Raw genomic sequence first — 21,318 nt, 5'->3', positions numbered from 1 at the left:
GTTCCACCACCAGTGAATGTGGACATTTTCTGGGGTCTGCTGGGACCCAGTGGCTTCAACAGTCTCTACCAAATGCCCTTCCAGCAGTGGAACCACTTTTCCCCATGTGGCCTGAGAACCTCCCGGACCCCACTCTGTTCCTGTGGATTTGCCCTTCCCACCAGAGCACCGCCAGGTGTTGAACAGTGGAGTTGCAGCCTTTGCGCTTCCCTTGTTTACAGTCTTAATGGAATTTAAACCATCTTCTCTCTCCTTTGCCCCTTTTTAGTTTAGTCCCTGTGGCTGTTTCCAATTTTCCACTTTCTCTCCAGCTGCTTTTGGGGAGGGGTGCTTTTCCCATGTTCTCCCCACCATCTCCCTCGTCTTTCTGCCCGCAAAAGCAGGTCTCTGCCTGCCGGGGCTTCTCTCTCCCCATGTTCACCTCTCCACACCGTGTACCTGCTGAATTCTGTGGTTAAGGTTATGCAGATTGTTGTGTAAGTCCTCAAATCAGTTTTCTAGGTGTGCAGGATGGTTTAGTGTTGGTCTGGCTGTATTTCATGGACGTGAGACACACAAAAACTTCCATGCTGTTCCTCCATCTTGGCTGCCTCCCTCACTAGTGTCATTTTAAAGTTATGTAGGAGAATTCAATGTGTGTGTGTGTGTGTGTGTGTGTGTGTGTGTGTGTGTGTGTATGTGTATAAAATTAATGATACGATCTAAGTTTGTTCTGGGGAATGAAAATTTTGGAAACAAAGTAAATAATCTTTATTCTCCTGAATAATCCACCTTACTGTGATTGGTTTTACATATATAACACCTAACGTTCCTGATGATTTTTATATTAAGTAGCAAAGGAGCAAACTATATGCAATTTATGTTATACTCAAGAGGCAAAGTCATTTTTTTAAAGCTAGTTTTAAATAATATGTTTTTAGTTTTTTCATCTTTCATCTTGAGAGGACATACTAAATGATGTGTCAGGTTTAATAAGAGACTTTAAATTTCCTTTTGAAAATATATATACTTTTCCAATCTATTTGTTATGATTTTTAATGAAATGACATTTATAGACATAAATTCGTTTTTAAGAAGTACTGGAAATGGCATAAAGTCTTAATCGTCATTTTAAAAATAAATACATTGAGAAAGCAGAACAATTGTCCAAATTGATTGTTTTAAATAAATCATCTGCCAATTTTTTTTTATGTTTATTTATTTTTGAGAGAGGTAAACAGAGTGTGGACAGAGCAGAGAGTGGGACAGAGAGAGAGTGAGACACAGAATCTGAAACAGGCTCCAGGTTCTGAGCTATCAGCATAGAGCCTGACGCAGGGGCTTGAACCCACAAACCATGAGAACATGACCTGAGCTGAAGTTGGATGCCCAACTGACTGAGCCAACCAGGTGTCCCTGCCAATTATTATATTTAAGTTATTTGCTGTTTTGCAGGTGGAAATCACAGGTTTCTTTTCCATCCCAAGTTATTCTAATAAGTAAATTGTTTCAATATTTTCTTCTTGAGTAATTGGCAAGGTTTATGAAGTGTAGGAGTTTTCAGATATCACCATGTGGGTGTATTAAGATTGGATACAATTTCAAGCTTCTTCACAGATTTTAAAAAGTTTGATTTATCTTTGCCTGCTAAATTATGTATTACTTTGTAATATGAATTTCAATTCTTTTAAATTAGGTAAAGTATCCTTAACTGCTCTTGAATTAAGCCTGCAAAGAAGCATAAACTCAAGAATCATAAATTTATTTTATTTATTTTAAAAGTTTACTTATTTTGATTTTGAGAGAGAGAGAGATAGAGAGAGAATGCATGCACATGAGAGAGAGGGAAGGGCAGAGAGAGAGGGAGAAAGAGAATCCTAAGTAAGCTCTAGGCTGTCAGTGCAGAGCCCAATGTGGAGCTTGGTCCCACAAGCCATCAGATAATGACCTGAACTCAAATCAAGATTTGGACGCTTAACTGACTGAGCCACCAGGTGCCTCATAAATTTCTAAGAACCCAAAGTTGAAGTATATTTATCCTAGGTAGTGTCTCTTGAGAAGAGAAACTATCAATTTATCATAAGATCACACTTCTTCTTGTCAGCATCCTAAAATACTTAATATAAATAAAGCCTGACTTAAAGAATTGTAAATGCCCACCTATTCTGTGAAATTAACAAATAAGCTGGAAATGTTGAAGGGTTATTTTAACAAATGAACTGAGGTGTCCTACAAACGGTTCTTCTTGGGAAAAGAAATGCATTTTGTGGCATCAGCACATTGCTTTCTACTTCCAACCTAAGTGCCTTTTTTTTCATAGTGATCCTGACAAAGATAATACCATCAATCAAGTTAACTATCTTGACGAAGCAAAAAACCAGTGTTCTCATACTTTACTTTTTAAAACATATTTTATTTTAGGCTTTAGAACATATTTTAAATAATAGTTGTCTTACAGTATTTGTCTAGTAAGTCTAGTGTCTGTGTTTTCTCAGGATAAGTTTCTACTGATATCTTTTTACCTATGTATGGGCCATCCTTTCTTGTTTCTTTGGATGCCTCATGATTGTTGTCATTGTTGAAAACCGTACACTTTAAATAATAGAATGAAGTAACTCTGGAAATCAGATTCTACTGTCTCCCAGGGTCTGTTGTTACTGTTGCTTAGTATAGTTGTTGTAGTTTGTTTATGACCTTTCTGAGTGAATTCTGTATGGTCCCTATTCTTTGTCATGCTTGGCCACTGAATCCTCAGTTAGCCAAGTAGTCAGCAAATGATAGAATAGAGATTTCCTTAAATGCCTGGAATCAATAAATCTCCCAATATTTTCCAAGGGACTCTGTATATATTGGAGCATGTCTTTAATGTTTATCTAGGTAGTTTAAAACTTTGCTTAAACTTCATTTTCTGCTTACACAGAGCCTCAAGATCAAATAGAAGTGAGATCTTAGGGCCTTCCCAAATCTTTCCTGTACATGTGTACATCTCTGCATTTGTGTGACTTTGTAGATTGCCAGGAATATGTTGGAACATTTCAAAGTTCTTGTGAACATCTTATTCCTCACCTTTTGGCTTAGACTGTTTCTCCTAACTACTACGCATTGCCTCAATCAGTCATGACATTAAAACAGTTGCCAGTAAATATTTTCATCAAATGCCAATTTAGGAGCAGCTTTTAGCACCAGGCAAGCTCTGATCAGATCTCATAAAAACAAGCCTATTGAGTACCTCTGCCAACAAACCATGAGACATGTAAAATGTCTTTGTGAATTAGGTTCATTTTCTCTTCATTTTTTGGGAATCTGTGATGTTATTGTCAATACTACCATTGAGATAGGAAGCAAGGATGCATCTATAGTAAATTAAAATGCCATAAGGTCACATTCTTACCAATATTCTGCCATCGTTTTTGCATAAATGTTTTCCAGGTTGCTGTGAACTTTTGATTCGTTTCCTAACTTCTGAAAAAAATCTGTTCTGACAATTTTTGTGTTTTTTTCCCACTGATGTTATGAGAGGCAAATTTTCAGAGATTCTTACTACATTATTTTTGCTGATGTCACCCAGTCATGACATCTTAGTGCAGCCATCATGAAGAGGGAAGGGGCAAAGAAGGGGAGTGGATAACTCCAAGGATATTTCCGGCATGTTGGATACAATGCTTTTCCTTCTATATCATTGGTCAAAGTAGCTATAAGGCAGTCCAGGAAACATTTATTCATAGTGGCCATATACCCTGCTAAAAACCAGGGCCCAATGTTGAGCAACCAGAAGAGAATGGTTATTATGTAAAACAAAAACAAAAACAAAAACAAAAACAAAAACAAAAAACACAAAACTGCAGCTACAGTATTTTTTTTTTAACGTTTATTTATTTTTGAGACAGAGAGAGACAGAGCATGAACGGGGGAGGGTCAGAGAGAGGGAGACACAGAATCCGAAACAGGCTCCAGGCTCTGATCTGTCAGCACAGAGCCTGACGCGGATCTCGAACTCATGGACCACGAGATCATGACCTGAGCCGAAGTCAGCCGCTTAACCGACTGAGCCACCCAGGTGCCCCCAGCTATGGTATTTTCTTACACACAACACATTTCCTATTGCCCAAGTGAAGCTCCTAATTCTATTCTCATATCATCCTCATATCCTTTTTTTTTTTCCTGTGGGGGGACTCTAAGTCAGGAATGACCTATGGTGTCATCCGACCTCATCATTCTGTTCTGTTAATGTACCCCTTTTATCCAGCCCGATGTTGAAGATTTCTGTGTGGTAAACTGTCCTGTCCTGTCCATCTGGCTCAGATATGGCTTCTTATAGCATAGAAATGTAAAAAAATAAATAAATTGGAAAATGAAGATAAAAAGAAATTCATCAATGTTTTACTTGTAGCTATAATCGAACACTGCTTGGCAAGAATTGCACAGATTATCTGACTTCTCATGGGAGTAAGTTGTTTGTTTAGACTAGCTAAAAGACACTGGGATTGCCTCTGTATTTTCTCTCATAGAATTTTGCCAAAAACAGTAAAATGGAGGCAGAAACAGCAAACGATCAGAAAACACCAATAATAAAGTTTTTTTTTCCTGACCATCTTCCCTGTCACTACACAGCTGATTATCATGTTGTTCTCCCACCAAGTGATATCTGGATTAATATTTTTACCTCTGCAAAACAGGGCACCAGGGTTTTATCCTTTAATACTTGAGTTCTTGAAATCTATCTCCACTGTGATCTGGATGTGAGGAATCCATAGACAACTTTTGGCTCCAAAACAGAATTGTTCTTTCCCACCTGCACCAGCATGATTTATGGACTAATTTTCCTCTTGACATAAACAACACTAATTATGAGACACTGGGCTTCCTGCTTCAGCTGCCCTGAGGTAAAACATGTTCATTTCTGTACTTGTCACCTGAAATGAGAGTCTCTACTTCAAGGGCTTTATTGTTGCCTTCCAAAATCTCTAGTGGGTGTGTCTGTTGGCTGAAATTTTGTCAGTGTATCAAACCATATGTGTTAGGCTGTTTGGATAATGTAGTAATTGCTTCTCTAGACTTTATCATGCAGTAAAGTTTGTTATTGGAGGTTAAAATGATATTGAGGGACTTTTTTTTTAATTTAACTTTATTTTTTATTTTTAAAATTTACATCCAAATTAGTATATAGTGAAGCAATGATTTCAGTAGATTCCTTAATGCCCCTTACCCATTTAGCCCATCCTCCATCCCACAACCCCTCCAGCAACCCTCAGTTTGTTCCCCATATTTATGAGTCTCTTTTGTTTTGTCCCCCTCCCTGTTTTTACATTATTTTTGTTTCCCTTCCCTTATGTTCATCTGTTTTGTCTCTTAAAGTTCTCATATGAGTGAAGTCATATGATTTTTGTCTTTCTCTAATTTCACTTAGCATAGTACCCTCCAGTTCCATCCACGTAGCTGCAAATGGCAAGATTTCATTCTTTTTGATTGCCAAGTAATACTCCATTGTATATGTATACCACCTTTTCTTTATTCATTCATCCATCGATGGACATTTGGGCTCTTTCCATACTTTGGCTATTGTTGATAGTGCTGCTATAAACATGGGGGTGCAAGTGTCCCTTTGAAACAGCACACCTGTATCCCTTGGATAAATGCCTAGTAGTGCAATTGCTGGGTCATAGGGTAGTTCTATTTTTAGTTTTTTGAGGAACCTCCATACTGTTTTCCAGAGTGGCTGCACCAGCTTGCATTGCCACCAACAATGCAAAAGAGACCCTCTTCTCCGCCCCCTCACCAACATCTGTTGTTGCCTGAGTTGTTAATGTGAGCCATTCTGACAGGCATAAGGTGGTATCTCATTATGGTTTTGATTTGCATTTCCCTGATGATGAGTGATGTGGAGGCTTTTTTCATGTGTCGGTTGGCCATCTGGATGTCTTCTTTGGAGAAGTGTCTATTCATGTCTTTTGCCCATTTCTTCACTGGATTATTTGTTTTTTGGGTGTTGAGTTTGATCAGTTCTTTATAGATTTTGGATACTAACCCTTTATCTGATATGTCATTTGCAAATATCTTCTCCCATTCCATCAGTTGCCTTTTAGTTTTGCTGATTGTTTCCTTCGCTGTGCAGAAGCTTTTTATTTTGATGAGGTCCCAGTAGTTCATTTTTGCTTTTGTTTCCCTTGCCTCCCGAGACGTGTTGAGTAAGAAGTTGCTGTGGCCAAGAACAAAGAGGTTTTTGCTTGCTTTCTCCTCGAGGATTTTGATGGCTTTCCATCTTACATTGAGGTCTTTCATCCATTTTGAGTTTATTTTTGTGTCTGGTGTAAGAAAGTGGTCCAGGTTCATTCTTGGTGTCCACTTTTTCCACTCACTCGCTGTCCAGTTTTTCTAGCACCACTTGCTGAAGAGACTGTCTTTATTCCATTGGATATTCTTTCCTGCTTTGTCAAAGATTAGTTGCCCACACATCTGTGGGTCCATTTCTGAGTTCTTTATTCTATTCCATTGATCTGAGTGTCTGTTTTTGTGCCAGTACCATACTGTCTTGATGATTTCAGCTTTGTAGTATAACTTGAAGTCTGAGATTGTGATACCTCCTGCTTTGGTTTTCTTTTTCAAGATTGCTTTGGCTATTTGGAGTCTCTTCTGGTTCCATACAAACTTTAGGATTATTTGTTATAGCTCTGTGAAGAGTGCTGGTGTTACTTTGATAGGGATGCATTGAATATGTAGATTGCTTGGGGTAGTATCAACATTTTAACAATATTTGTTCTTCCTATCCAGGAGCATGGAATCTTTTTCTATTCTTTTGTGTCTTCTTCAATTTCTTTCATAAGCTTTCTATAGTACTTAGTGTATAGATTTTTCACCTCTTTGGTTAGATTTATTCCTAGGTTTGTATGGCTTTTGGTGCAACTGTAAATGGGATCGATTCCTTGATTTCTCTTTCTGTCGCTTCATTGTTGGTGTATAGGAATGCAACCGATTTCTGTGCATTGATTTCATATACTGCAACTTTGCTGAATTCATGAATCGGTTGTAGCAGTTTTTTGATCGAATCTTTTGGGCTTTCCATATAGACTATCATGTCATCTGCAAAGAGTGAAAGTTTGACCTCCTCCTGGCCGATTTGGATACCTTTTTATTTCTTTGTGTTGTCTGATTGCAGATGCTAAGACTTCCAATACTATGTTGAGTAACAGTGGGGAGAATGGACATCCCTGTCTTGTTCCTGACCTTAGGGGGAAAGCTCTCAGTTTCTCCCATCGAGGATGATATTAGTGTTGGGTCGCTAGTATATGGCTTTTATCATCTCGAGGTATGCTCCTTGTATCCCTACTTTCTTGAGGGTTTTTATCAAGAAAGGATGCTGTATTTTGTCTAAGCTTTCTCTGCATCTACTGATAGGATCATATGGTTCTTGTCCTTTCTTTTATTGATGTGATGAACCACGTTAATTGTTTTGTGGATATTGAACCAGCCATGCATCCCAGCCACAAATCCTACTTGGTTGTGGTGAATAATTTTTTTCATGTATTGTTCGATCTGGTTGGCTAATATCTTGTTGAGGATTTTTGCATCCATGTTCATCAGGGAAGTTGGTCTATAGTTCTCCTTTTTAGTGGGATCTCTGTCTAGTTTTGGAATCAAGGTAATGCTGGCTTCATAGAAAGATTTTGGAAGTTTTCCTTCCATTTCTATTTTTTGGAACAGCTTCAAGAGAATAGGTGTTCACTCTTCCTTAAATGTTTGGTAGAATTCCCCTGGAAAGCTACCTGGCCCTGAACTCTTGTTTTTTGGCAGATTTTTGATTACTAATTCAATTTCCTAACTGGTTATGGGTCTGTTCAAATTTTCTATTTCTTCCTGTTTCAGTTTTGGTATTGTATATGTTTCTAGGAATTTGTCCATTTCTTCCAGATTGCCCATTTTAGTGGCATATAATTGATCATACTATTCTCTTATTACTGTTTTTATTTCTGCTGTGTTGGTTGTGATTCCTCCTCTTTCATTCTTGGTTTTATTTATTTGGGTCCTTTCCTTTTTCTTTTTGATCAAACTGGCTAGTGGTTTATCAATTTTGTTAATTCTTTCAAAGACCCAGCTTCTGGTTTCATTGATCTGTTCTACTGGTTTTTTTCTTTTTTTTTCATTGTGATAGCATGAATTTCTGCTCTAATCTTTATTATTTCCTGTTTTCTGCTGGTGTTGGGTTTTATTTGCTGTTGTTTTTCCAGCTCCTTAAGGCATAAGGTTAGGTTGTGTATCTGAGATCTTTCTTCCTTCTTTAGGAAGGCCTGGATTGCTATATACTTTCCTCTGATGACCGCCTTTGCTGTCCCAGAGGTTTTGGATTGTGGTGTTATCATTTTCATTGACTCCCATATACTTTTTAATTTCCTCTTTAACTGCTTGGTTAGCCCATTCACTCTTCAGTAGGATGTTCTTCAGTCTCTGAGTATTTGTTACCTTTCCAAATTTTTTTGTGGTTGATTTCGAGTTTCATAGCATTGTGGTCTGAAATTATGCACGGTATGATCTAGATCTGTTTGTACTTACTTAGGGCTGATTTGTGTCCCAGTATATGGTCTATTCTGGAGAACGTTCCATGTGCACTTGAGAAGAATGTATATTCTGCTGCTTTAGGATGAAATGTTCTGAATATATCTGTTAAGTCCATCTGGTCCAGTGTGTCATTCAAAGCCATTGTTTCCTTGTTGATTTTGTGATTAGAGGATCTGTCCATTGCTGTGAGTGGGGTGTTGAAGTCTCCTACTATTATGGTGTTACTCTCGATGAGTTTATGTTTGTGATTAACTGATTTATATATTTGGGTGCTCTCACATTTGGCACATAAATGTTTACAATTGTTAGGTCTTCTTGGTCTATAGACCCGTTGATTATGGTATAATGCCCTTCTGCATCTCTTGATACAGTCTTTATTTTAAAGTCTAGATTGTGGGTTATAAGTATGGCTACTCTGGCTTTCTTTTGTTGACCATTAGTCTGATAGATGGTTTTCCATCCCCTTATTTTCAATCTGTCGGTATCTTTAGGTCTAAAGTGGGTCTCTTGTAACAGCATATAGTTGGGTCTTGTTTTCTTATCCATTCTGTTACCCTGTGTCTTTTGATTGGAGCAATGAATCCATTGACGTTTAGAGTGAGTACTGAAAGATATGAATTTATTACCATTATGCTTGTAGAGTTGGAGTTTCTGGTGGTGTTCTCTGGTCCTTTCTGATGTTTTGTTGCTTTTGATGTATATATATATATATATATATATGTATATATATACATATATATATACACACACACACACACACACACACACACACACATTCATGTTTTCTCCCCTCAGACAGTCCCCCTTAAAATTTCTTGCAGGGCTTGTGTAGTGGTCACAAACTCCTTTAATTTTTGTTTGTCTGGGAAACTTTGATCTCTCCTTCTATTTTGAATGACAGCCTTGCTGGATAATGAATTCTTGGCTGCATATTTTTATGATTCAGCACACTGAATATATCCTGCCACTCCTTTCTGGCCTGCCATGTTTCTGTGGATAGGTGTGCTGCATACCTGATCTGTCTTCCCTTGTAGGTCAGGAACTTTTTTCCCCTTGCTGCTTTCATGATTCTCTCCTTGCCTGAGTATTTTGTGAATTTGACTATGATATGCCTTATTGATGGTCAGTTTTTGTTGAATCTAATGGAAGGCCTCTCTGCTTCCTGGATTTTTATGTCTGTGTCTTTCCCCATGTTGTGAACATTTTCTGCTATGATTTGCTCACATAACCCTTCTACCACTATTTCTTTCTCTTCCTCTTCTGGGACCCCTATGATTCTGATGTTTTTCCTTTTTAATGAGTCACTGATTTCTCTAATTCTTAAATCATGCTCTTTTGCCTCTATCTCTCTCTTTTTTTCTGCTTCATTATTCTCTATAAGTTTGTCCTCTATATTGCTGATTCTCTGTTCTGCCTCGTCCATCCTTGCCGCTGCTGCATCCATCTGTGATTGCAGCTCAGTTATAGCATTTTTAATTTCATTCTGGCTATTTTTTACTTCTTTTATCTCTGCACAAAGGGATTCTAACCTATTTTCAACTCCAGCTAGTATTCTTATTATCGTGATTCTAAATTCTGGTTCAGACATCTTGTTTGTGTCCATGTTGGATAAATCCCTGGCTGTCATTTCTTCGTGGTCTTTCTTTCCTTCGTTTTATCCTTTTGAAGGGAGAAAAGGAATTAATGAGGTAGAAAAATTGACATTAAAAAAATTAAAATTAAAAAAATATTAAAATTAAAAATTAAAACCACACACACACACACACAAAATTGAATAAATGATGCAAGATCCTAGGTGTGTTTTGGTCTTGGTGTAGAAAGTGGTTTGACAGATTAGAGAAACAAACAAAAAAAAAGGGGGGAGAGAGAAAAAAAAGCAAATAGTTTGAGAATTTGAAAAAATGAATACACTGAAGTAGACTAAAATACACAAAAGTAGAGAATATACTAGAAAAAAATTGTAGAAAAATATTTTTAATAAAAATTAAAAAGAAATATGAATTTTTCATCTGTATTTAAGAAAAAAGAAACTAAAAGGAGAAAAAAGATTAAAAAATAAAAAATTGAAAAAAATTATATAAAAGCAAAAAGCATAGTAATAAAAATTAAATAAAAATATTTTTAAAAGAAATTGAAAGTAAAAATGAAGTTTTTGTCTTTCTGTATTCAAGGAAAAGAAAAGAAATGAAAAAAAAGAAAAAGAAAGAAAAAAAGGAAATTGTTTGAAAATTTGAAAAGGTGAGTGCACTGAAGTAGACTACAATATAATGATGGAAGTAAAGTAGAATTTGAAAACATTTACACAAAAGTAAAAAATATAGTAATTAAAATTAAAGACATATTTTTAATAAAAATTGAAAACAAAAATGAGTTTTTTCTCTTTCTGTATTCAAGAAAAAGAAAAGAATTGTAGAAGAGAAAAAGGAAAAAGAGAGAAAGAAAAACCAATTGAATAGGTGAACCTGTTAACAGATTGAAGTAGGACTGAAATTGCTTCGTTTCCACTAGAGGTCAGTCCATGTAGCTCTTTATAGTTCGTAAATTAAGTCGGCAGTGAGGTTTGTTTTCTTTTTTTTTTTTTTTAACGTTTTTATACAGAGCATGAACAGGGGAGGGTCAGAGAGAGAGGGAGACACAGAATCTGAAACAGGTTCCAGGCTCTGAGCTAATCAGCACAGAGCCCGGCACGGGACTCGAAGTCATGGACCATGAAATCATGACCTGAGCTGAAGTCGGATGCTTAATTGACCAAGCCACCCAGGTGCCCCAACATTTGTGTTCTTGAAGAGCAAAGTTGGCTCAGTTGTGCAGGGCTCCGTGTAACAGCTCCGCCCTCCCCTAGATGGCGCTGCTAGCCTACTGGGGTGAATTGTTGCGGTGCTCATCAGTGCGCATGCGCATGAGCGGGAGCGGTGAAAATTGGAGCCACCCAGTCTGTTCTCCCTGATAGCAATCACACACCGGTCCTCCGCCTTCAGCTGTCATCCACTCCCCGCTTTTCCATTCTCCGTGACCAGGCCCCAGGTAGTACTTCTCTCCCAAGTTTTGTCTCAGATGGGGCTGTTTTCCCCAACCCTTTACTTCCGAAGGACTGTGGCTTTGACCCGCTCTGCCCCTCTGTGGGAGGGTCTCACTGAGCAATGGCCGAATGTTGGCTGCACCCAGGAATGCCTGCTGGACCCTGCTGTTGCTGGTGCCCTGAGACTGCGGCCAGGTGACAGCCCGCCCCCCCCCAAACAATCATGAGACAGTGTAGCCTCAGCGTTTCAGGACCTTGGAAAATTGCAACACACATCTGGCACAGGCTTCACCCTTAACGACCTTGCCCCAGCACCAGCGAATGTGTCTGCCTTCCGGGGTCTGCTGGGACCAGGTGGCTTCAACAGTCTCTACCAAGTGTCCTTCCAGCAGTGGAACCGCTTTTCCCCGTGTGGCCCGAGAACCTCCTGGACCCCACTCTTTTCCTGGGGATTCACCCTTCCCACCAGAGCACCGCCAGGTATAGAGCTGCTGAATTGCAGCCTTTGCGCTCCCCTTGTTTACAGTCTTAATGGAATTTAAACCCTCTCCTTTCTCCTTTCTCCCTTTTTAGTTTAGTCCCTGCGGCTGTTTCAAATTTTCTACCCTCTCTCCAGCTGCGTTTTGGGAGTGGTGCTTTTCCCGTATGCTCCCCCCTCCCCAGTCTCTGCCTTCTCTCTGCCCACAAAAGGGGTTTCCTACCTTTCGGGGCTTCTTGCTCCCCAAGATCAGCTCTTCGTGTCACAAAGCTGCTGAATTCTGTGGTTCAGGTTGTGCAGATTGTTGTGTGAATCCTCAGATCAGTTTTCTAGGTGTGCAGGATGGTTTAGTGTTGGTCTGGCTCTATTTCATGGACGCGAGACACAAAAAGCTTCCATGCTGTTCCACCATCTTGGCTCCTCCCCCTTGAGTGACTTGGTTTTTAATATCTGCCCCAAATCCAAGGCAGCGAAGTCATGGTACAAAATATATTAATACTGTGTCTGTTGACAGCTGCAGCTATAGTGTATGTTGTGGGACAGAGGAAGACAGAGAATAGAAAATGACAAGAGTATCTTGCTTTGAAATAGAAGGGGCACCTGGGTGGGTCAATTAAGCATCCGACTTTGGCTCAGGCCATGATTTTGTGGTCTGTGAGTTCGATCCCGCGCTGGGCTCTGTGCTGACAGCTCAGAGCCAAGAGCCTGCTTTGGATTCTGTGTCTCCCTCTCTCTCTGCCCCCCCACCCTCATGCACTGTCTGTCTCTATCTCTCAAAAATAAACACTAAAAAAAAAAAAGAATTAGAAGAGAGAGTGGGGAGTTATACTAATTAAGTAGATCAAATTACCCACTGCAAAAAAAGTAATTTGCTTTCATTTGTTCTTTCTCTCCCCATTCTTCTCTTTCTTTTTCTCTCCCTTTCTCTCTCTCTTTTTTTAAATTTTTATTCCCCTATCTTTATTCTTTTAGGTTATCTTTCTTCTAATAACAATGCATCTTATTTATGTTATTAATAACAATACGTGTTATTCTATGTTCCATATCACAGAACTTTTATGGAATTCTGTGAGATATTTAAAGAAGAGTTAATACCTATTCTTTTCCAACTGTTCCAAAAAATAAAAATGGAAGGAAAGCTTCTAAACTCATTCTATGAAGCCAGTATTACCTTGATTCCAAAACCAGAGACCCCACTAAAAATGAGAACTACAGGCTAATATCCCTGTAGTATTGCTGTATTCCAAGATACCAGTAATTCAAATTCAACAGTACATTAAAAGAATTATTCACCATGAGCAAGTGGGATTTATTCCTGGGCTGCTGGGCTGGTTCAATATTCACAAATCAATCAAAGTGATACACCACATTAATAAAAGAAAGGATAAGAACCATATGATCCTCTCAATGTAGAGTTCTGTGATAAAGTTTCAAATTGATTCATTTAAAAATCATATGAAAAACAAGATAAATCATTTTTAGATAGTTAGTGAGTAATACTAAATCAATGGTGGAATTAAGTCTAATAACTGTTAATCTGCTTGTTTTTGATGTTTTACATTACACTAAACTGTTTATGACTCCCTTAGGTAATAGTTACCCACTGGCACCTCATATAATACTGGCTTATGGGCAGGCTCTTATCTTGAAAATTTATGACATCCATCCTCTTCCTTTCTTTATTTCCTTTTATTCTTTATGTTAAATTCTAAAAATTAGAAAAGGGAAAATTTTTTTAAGTTGACACAACTTTAAAAAAAATTTAATGTTTATTTTAGAGAGAGAGAGAGAGAGAGAGAAGGGAAGGGGCAGAGAAAGAGGGAGATGCAGAATCTGAAGCAGACTCCAGGCTCTGAGCTGTCAGCACAGAGCGCGATGTGGGGCTTGAACTCACTAGCAGTGAGATGATGACCTGAATCGAAGTTGGACGCTTAACTTCGTGGTTGAGCCACTCAGGCATCCCAAACAATTTTGTTTTTCATTTTCTGAAACATACCTGAGAAAATCATCGAAGAGCTGAGGCTCTTCAACTAAGGAAATCATTATAATCTTTAGTACATGCTCTCTAATACTAAGTCAGTGTGGCTTATTCTGACCAAACATATGTCAAGCATATGTTAGCTTCTAGAACACTTTAAAAAATTAAACTTCATGAAATGAAGACTAATTACACACTTTAATACTTTAACAAGTATTTAAAAAAGAGACTGCCTGGAATTCATTATTCATTTTAATTTAAAACATATTTTTTACCCTTTGTCCTAAAGGCATTGTCTTCTCTGGCAAATGTCTTAGAGACATGTCACTTGGCAAACATAAAGTAGCTCTAAAAAATCCTTTATTTTGTGAATTTATTTTCCTTTCAAATTCTTTTACTACTTTTTGTTCACTGACACAAAAGACTGAACAATGACATGAAATAATATATTGCTCCCTGGAGAATTACTCATTATCTGTTAGACATTCATCAAGTGTTATTAAGTATTTAAAAATGCAAAAAGCATAGCTCATTAGTGACAAAAGCTTTCATATAATTAGTAGAATGAATATAATAAGTTGAAAAAATCTGTCTCCACGAAGAGAACGTCTTTGGGAAAATGTAAAAGACTGAAAGAAGTATAAGTACCTTATTTATTCTCCCAACTATACTGTTTTGAATGGAGTATTGGTTAAAATAAGTCCCAATTGGATTGTATCAGAATACTGATGTATCTAAGTGTCATCTTCTAGACACTGACAGTCTTACTCGTACAGAAAGTGTGTATGTGTGGGGGGAAATACTGGTATTTGAAGTGAATATTCTTTAGTTACAAGCTTAAATTATAATAAGAATAATATCCTTAGGTTTGTGTTCTAGGCCAGAATGAGAAAATAAGGCAATAAAAGTACCTGATGATAATGAAAAGAATGAAGGGGAGAAAAGACTTATCTTATTTTAAAGATGTTCTTAAAGATGGAATTGGGTATTTCATTTTCTTTTCTTTTTCTTTTTTTTTTTTCAGGATAGCCCTTGTGGTATCCCATGTTCGTCTTTCTTTTGGTGCTGTGACATTTCACAATAACGTGCCTTGGTTAGGTTTACTTAGGGGTATATTTTCCTTGAGGTGCTCAAAATTGCATGAGGATATTCTATTTTCTTTTGACTTTTTCTTTATAAATCAGTAGTCCCAATCAAAGAAAGAAACAATTTATACTGTTTTAGGTTGCTTGGAACAATGATTTATTCTATCTAAACACATTTTGGGGGAAGCCAAGATTTGAATAGAGATAAAATGTCAGGTTAAAACCCTGCTTTATTTCTTACTGGCTGTGTGATATTTGTCAAATTGCCGATATCATTGAGACTGTGATTGTTCAGTTTAAACAAGGATCATGATGTCTATATTTTAAGGTTGTTTTGATGGCTAAAGGTGATAGCATAGAGGAGAGTGTCTACAAAAACAAATGAAGTACAATATGTTCATAAAGAAGATAGTTTCCTCTTTCACTTCATTTGTGTGGCTCTTGATTTTTCATTTCACTTAATACCATAGATAAATATTTCAGAGTTGAGTAATGATCCCTTTTTAAGAAATGGAAGGAGTTTGATAGGCACAGACTTACTAAGTAGTTTTATTTAATGAAAAATGCCCTGTAATTGTGAATTATTACTGCAAAAGAAACATTCATCTATATTATTGACTTAGCAATAGTAAACCTTCATCTGGAGATGTCTGCTATCATTCATAGCTGTAAATGAGCTGATTATATATACATGTTTTGTTATCTCAATTGCTGTTGTAACCCCGACTTCAAGAATTATGAGCATTTTATATATGAGCATCCAGGACTATAATGCATTTTGTAATATGAGGAGGACTGCTTGTGTCTCCTTCCTTAATACCATTCTATAGATTTATAGTCCCTCTGCCTGACAGATATCCTCTTCATATCCTTTTTTTTTTTTTTTTTTTGAGAGAGAGAGAGAGAGATAGCGTGAGCATGAGGGAGCATGGAGAAGGGGCAGAGGGAGAGGGAAAGAATCTCAAGCAGACTTCATGCCTGACATGGGGCTCAATCTCACCACAGTGAGATAATGACCTGAGCTGAAATCAAGGGTTGGATACTTAATTGACTGGGCCACCCAGGTACCCCTCTCTTCATATCCTTTTGATTTAGCTGTTGATTATTAGGACTTAGAAAACTACTTTTATTTAAGCTGTACCTCTGTGTACCTTATTAATTAGGTGGTGCTTAACTTTACAGAAACCCATATTTTGTAACTGACAAAATATTATTTGCATTATCATTGATGTTACAATACAAAATAAGATTTAGACCCTAATCTGGCCTTCTTTATCCTCCCTACTCATAGGTCTTTAGACCCTAATTCTACCATTGGAAAATTAGTTTGAGAAACAGTATTTTTGACCAATGATTTGCAATATGTTGAGAAGCATGGGTTTAATTGTGCTTACTTGAAATAAGGTTGAACACATGACCTACTAGTGTGTCCCATTCTTAGGGTGACTTGTGTTGCCTGGTTTGTATAGAAGAGCTAGTCAAATTAATTTGTATGAACAATTTGTAATTTGAATCAAGTGGTGATGTCACTTATACTTGGAGGAGGAGCACTCTAAGGCTTTGAGACCTTATCTAGGCTCAGTAAGTGTGATTTCATCCATGTGAAACAATGACCATCATGGATGAAAAAGGAAGAATTACTCCATATTTCCTATCCCTTCTCTAGGGTAGTATGACTTCTAGATGCACCAAGTTTATTCATGTAGACTATCCGTAATACTGTGATGCAGTTGTGACACTAAGTGGACATTACTGTCTACCTTACTGTAAACTTTGCACTTGCGTGGACTATTTTCACTTTAGACACCAGCTATAGGTTACAGGGTTCCCAGGCCATCCACAGTTTTAACCAACTGGCTCCAAATTAGGTATTCCCACTACCTTCTCAGATTTGATAATTCACTAGAATTACTCATAGAACTCAAGGAAGCACTCTACTTATGATTATACTTTTATTACAAAAGATTCAAGTGAAGACCAGCCAAAAGAAAGGACTCACTGGACAAAGTCAGGGAGGATCCTGATTATAGAGCTTCTGTGTTCTCTCTCTGTGGAATCAGGAGATAGTTGCCTCCCGGCACATTGATGTGTTCAACTAGGAAGATCACCTGAGCCTCAATACCTAGAACGTTTTTGAAATTTTATTACATAGTCATAATTGATTAAATCATTAGCTGTGTCATCGAATTCAATCTTCAGCCTTCCCTTTCCTCCCTGGAAGTCAAGCTGATGTCACCTCAACATTCTAATCTCATGATTGGTCTTTCTGGCATGGCCAGCACCCATCCTGACACTATGTAAGGGCCTAACATGAGTCATATCATTAGCTTACACTAAAAAGGGGCCTACCCCCTTTTTAAATAAATAACAAATGTACTCTTATTACTGAGAAAATTCCAGTGGTTTAGAAGCTCTGTCCAAGGAACCTGAGACAAAGACTAGACACATTGTTTATTTTATAATACTAGCACTTAGTTGCAAGCTGGTATGGCTATGGATAATAGAATCAGAATTAAACACAGTACAAAAAAATCAAAGTAAGAGCCAGATGAAATTTAGTTAATTATAGGATACAAAAAGAATATGCATGGACTTTGAAGTCAGACCTGAATTTGAATTCTTATTCTAATATATACTTTGTGGTCATGAAATTATCACTTATTCTATATAACTATTAGTTTACTCGTTTATAAAATAAATAATACTAATATCCATTTATAAATATTGCTCTAGAAAATATAGTACATCCATGTCAAGGTACCTATTTAAATACTGTGATGATTAATTTTTTAAAAGCTCTTGCTTATTCTTTTTAAATTTTAAATTTTTTTGAAAGAGAGACAGAGAGAGAAAAAGAGAAAGCCAGCAGGGGAGAGGGGCAGAGGGAGAGCGAGAGAATCTTAAGCAGGCTCCACACTCAGCACTGAGCCTGACATGGGGCTCAATCCCACAACCCTGGGATCATAACCTGAGCTGAAATCAAGAGTCAGACACTCAACCAAGTAAGCCACCAAAGTGCCCCAATGATGATTAATTTCAATGTCAACTTCGCTGGGCCATAAGGTATCCAGATATTTGGGTAAAAATTATTCTGAATGTTTTTGTGAAGGTGTTTTGGATGAGATTGACAGTGAAATTTCTGAGTTTTGAGTAAAGCAAACTGCCTTTCTCAATGGGTGTGAGCCTCATCTAATCAGTTCAGGGCCTGAATAGAACAAAAAGACTGGCTTCTCCCAAGCAAGAGAGGATTCTCCAGCAGACTGCCTTCAGACTTCATTTTCAACATTGACTCTTCCTAGTCCTACAGGAGACAGCTTTTATACTCAAACTGGAACATTGGCTCTCTTGGGTTTTCAGCCTGCCTGACCAGATTCTGGACTTGTAAACCTCTAAAATCATGTGAGCCCAATTCATTCACACACACACACACACACACACACACACACACACACACTCCTTTTGGTTCTGATTTTCCATAGAACCCGACTAATATAAATACACCTTTTAAAATTATTATTTATTCACAATCACTGTTAATCCCAAGGTATTCCATATGAAACTTACTTCTCATCCATAGGTCATTAGATCATTGATCTTTGGATAAATGTATAGCTGAAAAGATGTCTATTTATGAATATTCCAGCATTCTAGAAGTTTTGTCATCTGATATTACAGTGATAAGTTGGGAAAATCAAATTACCTACTTAGAATGTTTGGTAGATATTTTAGATTCTGTGAAAAGATAAATCATTAAGCAATCTGATTAGAAGAAAGAAAAGATTGAATAACTTCACAAACAAGACTGATGATAAGAAAGGAAATTATAATTCTGACATAGGAGTCAGGATTTGAATCCAAGCATTGTGGCTTCAAAAGTCAAAAGTAGAGGATCAGACTTTCAGTTTTGGCTCTGACTTTTAAAAAGCTTGGAAGTTGTCACACCCATCCTATCCTGACAAGGTAATTCTGAAAGAAGTCTGGGGGCTTTATGCAATAAAGGCCTACAGTCCAAGAGGAAAACTTTATCAGTGTGTGGGTACAGAACCTTGGGTAAAGGACATTCTTCTCTTTGCAGGCCCTGTGTCCTTCCTATCTTACCTAAAGCGAGTGAGCACTTCATAGACCAGAGACATAAGGCCACCAAAAGGCTGTTTATTTTTTCTTAAGTTTTTTTAAAGTTTATTTATTTATTTTGAGAGAGACAGGGACAGCATGAGCAGGGGAAAGGTGGAAAGAGAGGGAGAGAGGGAATTGAAGCAGTCTCTGTGTTGTTAGCACAGAGCCCTGTGTGGGACTTGAACTCATGAAACTATGAGATCATGACCTGAACTGAAACGAGAGTCAGATGCTTAATTGATTGAGCCACCAGGCACCCCACCAAAAGACTGTTTTAATAGAAATGTAATATTTCTAATCATCACATCCTACTATCATACCAACAGGATTCCAGTATAATAATAGTGGGCCATGGATGAAAAGCTGCAAGACATATACTGTCTCTGACTAGGAGTACTCAGGGAAGCCAAAATCAACAGAGGAGAATAAACCAAAGACATCAGAGAAATATGAAATCCCTGTACCTGTAACTATGGCAAACATTAAACAAAGAGAAACTCCTAGGCAGACTAATAAAATCCTCACACTAGTGACATTTTAACCTCAGTTTTCTGTTATCTGATACATGGCCAGCTTTTTTTTTTTCAATAAATGAAATTTATTGTCAAATTTGTTTTCATACAACACCCAGTGCTCATCCCAAAAGGTGCCCTCCTCAATACCCATCACCCACCCTCCCCTCCCTCCCACCCCCCATCAACCCTCAGTTTGTTCTCAGTTTTTAAGAGTCTCTTATGCTTTGGCTCTCTCCCACTCTAACCTCCTTTTTTTTTTTCTTCCCCTCCCCCATGGGTTTCTGTTAAGTTTCTCATGATCCACATAAAAGTGAAAACATATGGTATCTGTCTTTCTCTGTATGGCTTATTTCACTTAGCATCACATTCTCCAGTACCATCCACGTTGCTACAAAGGGCCATATTTTGTTCTTTCTCATTGCCATGTAGTACTCCATTGTGTATATAAACCACAATTTCTTTACCCATTCATCAGTTGATGGACATTTAGGCTCTTTCCATAATTTGGCTATTGTTGAGAGTGCTGCTATGAACATTGGGGTACAAGTGCCCCTATGCATCAGTACTCCTGTATCCCTTGGGTAAATTCCTAGCAGTGCTATTGCTGGGTCATAGGGTAGGTCTATTTTTAATTTTTTGAGGAACCTCCACACTGTTTTCCAGAGTGGCTGCATCAATTTGCATTCCCACCAACAGTGCAAGAGGGTTCCCGTTTCTCCACATCCTCTCCAGCATCTATAGTCTCCTGATTTGTTCATTTTGGCCACTCTGACTGGCGTGAGGTGATATCTGAGTGTGGTTTTGATTTGTATTTCCCTGATGAGGAGAGACGTTGAGCATCTTTTCATGTGCCTGTTGGCCATCTGGATGTCTTCTTTAGAGAAGTGTCTATTCATGTTTTCTGCCCATTTCTTCACTGGGTTATTTGTTTTTTGGGTGTGGAATTTGGTGAGCTCTTTATAGATTTTGGATACAAGCCCTTTGTCTGATATGTCATTTGCAATTATCTTTTCCCATTCCGTTGGTTGCCTTTTAGTTTTGTTGGTTGTTTCCTTTGCTGTGCAGAAGCTTTTTATCTTCATAAGGTCCCAGTAATTCATTTTTGCTTTTAATTCCCTTCCCTTTGGGGATGTGTTGAGTAAGAGATTGCTACGGCTGAGGTCAAAGAGGTCTTTTCCTGCTTTCTCCTCTAGGGTTTTGATGGTTTCCTGTCTCACATTCAGGTCCTTTATCCATTTTGAGTTTATTTTTGTGAATGGTGTGAGAAAGTAGTCTAGTTTCAACCTTCTGCATGTTGCTGTCCAGTTCTCCCAGCACCATTTGTTAAAGAGACTGTCTTTTTTCCATTGGATGTTCTTTCCTGCTTTGTCAAAGATGAGTTGGCCATACGTTTGTGGGTCTAGTTCTGGGGTTTCTATTCTATTCCATTGGTCTATGTGTCTGTTTTTGTGCCAATACCATGCTGTCTTGATGATTACAGCTTTGTAGTAGAGGCTAAAGTCTGGGATTGTGATGCATGGCCAGCTTTCAATAAAAATTTGCAATGATTGTCCGAAGCATAAAATATAATACTACATTGTTAAGACCCAAAGCAAGCA

This window comes from Lynx rufus, unplaced genomic scaffold (assembly GCF_022079265.1).
Source record: "Lynx rufus isolate CCGP_SWC_20201006 ecotype Redwood Valley unplaced genomic scaffold, mLynRuf1.p SCAF_3, whole genome shotgun sequence".
Lineage (NCBI taxonomy): Eukaryota > Metazoa > Chordata > Mammalia > Carnivora > Felidae > Lynx > Lynx rufus.
This window is presented reverse-complemented; position numbering follows the sequence as displayed.